The 5,983-nt window shown below is 44.2% G+C and overlaps 1 non-coding gene across 1 annotated transcript; it reads left to right on the top strand.

The window, feature by feature from the left end:
* Positions 1 to 5,621: 5,621 nt before the first annotated feature.
* On the top strand, positions 5,622 to 5,781 carry LOC113458376. Its single transcript, XR_003378749.1, has one exon. It is a non-coding gene; the product is annotated as a U1 spliceosomal RNA (small nuclear RNA).
* The last annotated feature ends 202 nt before the right edge of the window (positions 5,782 to 5,983 follow it).

Raw genomic sequence — 5,983 nt, 5'->3', positions numbered from 1 at the left:
CCAAATATTGTTTATAAATGTTTGTTTACATTTGAAGGGGGATATGCTATAGAGATTTGCATTGGTATGGATCTTGGTTTATTAATACAAATTTAAGGTCAAGTTTGTTATACTGTATATATATATATATATATATATATATATATATATATATGCTCTTGATTAAGGTATTGTGTTTGTGCAGCTCATTTAAAATATAATATAATATATAATTAAGAAATATAGGTTAATAGAGAATCATCTATAATAGTCAAGCTTGTAGTGATGTTAGTTAGATTTTCTAGATGGACAGAGATGTATTTCAGATAGATAGGCATTCTTCAAACCTTTCAAAGACAGAATGTGGCACTTGAAATGTTTTAAGAACTTAGGAATTTTCATGACAGTGAGACACATCTCCTGGCAGCACCAATCTACTTCAAGAGGAAGATGGGCACTCCTTATGGAGTTGGCTAGCCATTTGGGCAAGAAACTGCTCTTGCCTGGACTGCTTGATGGTATGCTATGTGAACTGGACATGCAGGACCCACAGAGAAATGACTGCTGAACTGCCTAAAGATGAGATGGCCCTTCGGGGTTCCTACTTCATGAAAGAGTCTGCCAGGCATTCTGTAGGACACAGAAGAAAGTGACTGACAAACTGCTAATGTAGGCAGAACTGTCTTTGAAATTTCCTGCTTCATGGAAAAGTCTGCTGGATACTATGGGCCTGTAGGCTGAAGATGGATGCCCCAACAATACAGAAGAACTTTGGGTGACTGTCTAGGCAGTGAGAGGTCTCTGTCAATTCTAGAGTTTTAAAAGTTGCTTATAGGGGGCTGGAGAGATGGCTCAGCGGTTAAGAGCATTGCCTGCTCTTCCAAAGGTCCTGAGTTCAATTCCCAGCAACCACATGGTGGCTCATAACCATCTGTAAAGAGGTCTGGTGCCCTCTTCTGGCCTTCAGGCATACACACAGACAGAACATTGTATAATAATAAAAATAAATATTTAAAAAAAAAGTTGCTTATAATGCACTTTCTGTTTACTTAGATAATATTATACCCTTCTGGAGTCTTTGATGAACTTGAAGAATAGGTAGAAAGTAGATATAGTTTTTGTTAATTGTGATAAAAGACAAAATAGATATAAATATTGTAACTATAATTTTTGTTTGAAACCTGTTTTGTTATATGTAATTTTATTATGTTAAAGTTAAAACCTTTCTTTTTATTTAAACAGAAAAGGGGAGGTGATGTAGGATTCCCCTCTGTATGCTGTGAATTGCGTTGGTTATAAAGAAACTTCTTGGGCCTGTGCAGGGAATAGAGGTAGGTGGGGAAAACTAAACTGAATGCTGAAAGAAAGAGGGCAGAGTCAGGGAGAAGCCATGTAGCCCCACTGGAGACAGATGCCAGAACTTTACCCGGTAAGCCACAGCCTCATGGCGATACAACGATTAATGGAGAAGGGTTAAATTAAGATGTAAGAGTTAGCCAACAAGAAGCTAGAGCTAATGGGCCAAGCAGTGATTTAAATAATATAGTTTCTGTGTGATTATTTCAGGGCTGAGCAGCCAGGAACCAACAAGCAGCCTCCTTCAACATCACTCTGTAGACCAGGCTTGGACTCATAGAGATGCATCTGCCTCTGCCTCCTGAATGCTGGGGTTAAAGGTGTGTGCCACCACCACCCAGCTGATATGTAGATCTTCTACACAATGATGTTAACTGCAACTGACTTTTTTTTTTTAAATACAGGTTCTCATTATTGTAGTCCTGGCTGACCTGGAACTGCTTAGACCAGGCTCTACTGAGACTCATGGATAGCCAGCTGTTTCTGCTTCCCAAACATTAGAATTAAAGATGTGGGGTATCACATCCAGCCTGAAAGTCCCAAGGAGTCCTGAACTACGTGAAGATGCTCCAGTAGTGAGCATTTTCTACTGGTTCCTCACACCAACCACCCTAAATTGGGCTCTCTGGAAACACATGAGGAGATACAGGCACAAAATTCGCTGAGGAGTGTTAGGACTCAAACACACAGTGATAGCTAGTAGTCTCCACTTGACAGACAGGTTCTCTAGGTTGATCTCTGGCTGTGCCTATCAGGGATTGTCTTGATTGGGTTAAGGCCCACCCTGAGAGGGCAGTACCACCGGCTTGAGTCCCGGATGACGTAAAAAGGAGAAAGCTAGCTAAGTGGGAACATTCACTGCTCTCTGCTTTCTGACTGCAGATGCAATACCCCCTATGGCCCCCATCCTCTCGACCAGGACTTTCTAGTCACAATGGACAATGACTTGGATGGACTGTACCCTTGAACTGTAAGATAAAATAAGCCCTTTTCTCAAGCAAGAAGGTGGGTAAGCATAGTCGGTATAGCAAAAAATTATGCTGAGAGGTATCACATAACACCCATACTCTAAGTCCTCACCATGGTCCTCAGCCTGTCTCCCCAAGGCTGCTCACCTGTATGTGGCACACCTTAACCAAAGTCTCTCATGGTAGTTTCCAGTTCAAGGATCAGGATCCCAGGGGAGACTCTCCAGACACAGGACAGAGTGTCCCCAGCAGTCCTGAAGATGTGCAGAGCGCTGTGTTGCTCTTGGTCTCCTTCTATATACTGTCTAGTGGGTCTCGTGGAGTTCTAGCCGTGTGTATGGCTATCTTGAGTGAGTGATGTCCCTGGGATATCAGGTGCAGCGGGCAGAGATAGTGGGGTTCCTGACAGCTATGTTCACATGTCTGAGAGGCATTTTTACTCTTGCTCCTCCTCACACCCTTTCTCCCTCAAGTTGCTGTAGTCAGCTGTTTTATCACAGCTCCAGGAAAAGAAGCCACTGCAGTCTGTGAGGGAGTTCGGAAAGCAGGCTCAGGCCCAGGAGAAACTCAAAGTCACATCAAAAGCCTGTGTCAATGCAAGTTCCTGTCCCACAGTCAGAGGCTTATATTAATTATAAACTGTTTGGCCTATTATCTTAGGCTTTTATTAACTAGCTTTTACAACTTAAATTCACCCATAATTCTTGTCTATGTTTAGCCATGTGACTTGGTACTTTTTCTCAGTGAGGCATTCTTATCTTGCTTCTTCTGCGTCTGGCTGGTGACTGTGTCTCTTCCCTTCCTCTTCCCAGAATTCTCCTAGTCTGGTCACACCACCTCTACTTCCTGCCTGGCTACTGGCCAATCAGCGTTTTTATTAAACCAGTATAGGTGACACAGCTTCACAATGTACAAGAGCACTGTCCTGCAGTAGCCTTGGTTGCTCCTATTAACTGCACACTCTGGCGGTGGAATGGTCCTTTAGAGCTTCCCAAATAGAGGTAACAAAAGAAAGGCTACAATCACTGCCTCTTGACATGTGGGCCTTGAAGTAGGGCATAAAAGTTTGGGTGGCACAATGTCTTGTCTTGGAAGGCACTGCCCAGTGAGGGAGGGAACTGTGTGGTATCAGCAGCTGGTATTCCCAGGAGCTGGGCGTATTGGTCCCAAGAAGGGTCTATTTTAGGAGGTGCTGTTAAACAGCACACACCTGTGCTCTTTTTATTTGTTTTTGTTTTCGAGACAGGGTCTCTGGGCTATTCTGGAACTTGTTCTGTAGATCAGGCTGATCTCAGACTCACAGAAATCTGCCTGCCTCTGCCTCCTAAGTGCTGGGTTTAAAGGTGTGCATCACCACACTCAGCCAAACCTGTGATCTTAACACTCAAGAGGCCAAGGCAGTTTGGACTACCTGGAAAGACCTTGTATTGCTCCTGGACCCAACTCAACAATCATTACCATAGCCAACAGTCTTCAGTCCAGTGTCTCTAGATAACTTTAGAGTTCTTCATGCATCCAAGTAGCTCAGGCTATCACATTACATATGAGAAGCACTGGAGAAAACCAGACAGATAGACCTGGATTTGAATCCACTTAGCCACTGTGTGGTCAGCATGGGTCAGTATTTTCATCTGTAGACTGGGATCAGTGATTCTTAATGAGGAGTTTTCTCAAATTTTTTAGTGACCTTGACTGAGATCAAACTAGGATTCATGGTTTTGACACAGAAAAGAATTTCAGTATGCTTTTAATCCCGGCACCAGGGAAGCTAATCCTCTTGATCTCTGTTCAAGGCCAGCCTGGTCCACAGAGCGAGTTCCAGGACAACCAGGGCTAACAGAGAAACGCTGTCTGGCACCACTCCCTAGAAAAAGACAGGGTCTCACTATATATCCCTGGCCACCCAGCAACTTGATGTATAGACCAGGCTGTCCTCAAATTCACAGAGGTCTGTCTGTCCATGCTGGAATTGTCACTATACTCACTGAGTCACTATACTCACTATACTCACTGAGTTGGAGATTTTATTAAATATTTTTAAATTATTTTGTTTTTTGAGACTGAGTCTCACTTTATAGCTTCTTTCTGATTGTCCTGGAAGCCACTACGGAGACTGAGCTGATCTTAAACGCAGAGATCCACATCCTCTGCCTCCCAGTGCTGGGTTCCAGGTATGTGCCACTCTGCCTGGCTAGAAGATATGTTAGCTGTGTGTGGGCTTCTCAAAATAGAGAGTCACAGAAAGTAAAGCATGCTTAGGTGTGGGTGTGGGTTCCTTACAGGAGAGTCATGTGCATTTTCTGTGGTGCTCATGTTATATCTCAAAAGGTTGCTATAGAAAGTCAACAATTTCTTTCTCTCTCTTGGTAAGCAAAGTTACAGCAGCAGAGGATTATTATAATAACCAGCAGAGGATGTGATTATAATCTGATAAAGTACAGCCAGGAGCCACCAAGGTTGTACAATAGTGTCCGGTTAGAGTCCTAGAAAATGAAGGTTTTTAGCTGGGAGGAGATGAGATCCTTAAGCAATTGCTAATTGTCTTGGGCTCTTGCTGCTTGGTTGTTGAGACGCTCCAACTAGAATCCTGGGTGAAGGGCTGCTTTTCCCTCTCGGGCTCCCTTACTTTGCCTTTCAAGCCTACCTCAGCACTACTTTACAGTGTTGTCTTCAGGACAAGAGAACTCTGTGCGTGGAGGGTCCCCCCCATCAGCACAGGGGAAGCCAGTCCATGAGGAACGGGGGTGATCGCAAAGACAGGGCCTCACCAGCCTCTTACACTCTAGCGTCTGCCTGTCAGACAGAGCCTTTTTTTCTAGGTTACATGTGTCACAGCAGCAACTATTATTTCAAAGCTGAGATAATTGGTTTTAAAGTCTCTCCCTTATCTCTTCCTCTGCAGGCATTAATTGTGTGTGCAGCAGTTGTGTATCTGAGCAGACGGAGGGAGCAGTGAACAGAGACAGGGGCCCAACCATGGCTTGTGCTCTGAGTGAAATCAGGACCCACCTCCAGATCCGGAGCCTCGTGGTCTGACAGTGCCTAGCAGAGTTTCTGGGTGTATTTGTGCTGTTGGTAAGTGGGGTAACTGAGGGAAGCGAGGGTCAGGGTTTCTGGCTCTTCTTGGTGTCATTTTCCCCTGGTAACCCACTTACTTCCTTTTGCCTCAGTTTCTTCTCTTTTCCTTCTCTCAATCTCTTCTTTTCTCTTTTACTCCCTCATCTTGTTTTTAAGGTCTTGCTTTGTATCCTAGGCTGGGTCCTCCACAAACCTCCCAGCGTAGCCTATTTTCACTCTTTTGAAAGTTTTCTTATTTCTATACTTACCTGGCAGGGGAAAGGCCATGACCACGAAGGTGATTTTCTCAGGGCAAGGCACCCCGGATGTGCTAAACCCTGAGATGTCCCAAAATGTGGGAAACTCAACAACTCAACTCTGTAATTTGTAATAGTGGTAACTCTGTTCATGCTGTCTCCTAAAAAAAAAAAAAGAAATGACCTATTTTCTTACTATATAACCTTGGCTGGTGTAGAACTTGCAGACCCTCCTGTGAGTGCCGAGACAGGGCGTGGCACCACCACCACCACCACCACACACACACACACACACACACACACACACACACACACACACACACGGCTGCTCCTTCTCCCTTTTGATTTTCCTTCTCTCATCCCTCA

Source organism: Microtus ochrogaster, unplaced genomic scaffold (genome assembly GCF_000317375.1).
Source record: "Microtus ochrogaster isolate Prairie Vole_2 unplaced genomic scaffold, MicOch1.0 UNK16, whole genome shotgun sequence".
NCBI lineage: Eukaryota > Metazoa > Chordata > Mammalia > Rodentia > Cricetidae > Microtus > Microtus ochrogaster.
The sequence above is the reverse complement of the archived record's forward strand: the minus strand, read 5'-3'. Positions and strand labels throughout refer to the sequence as shown.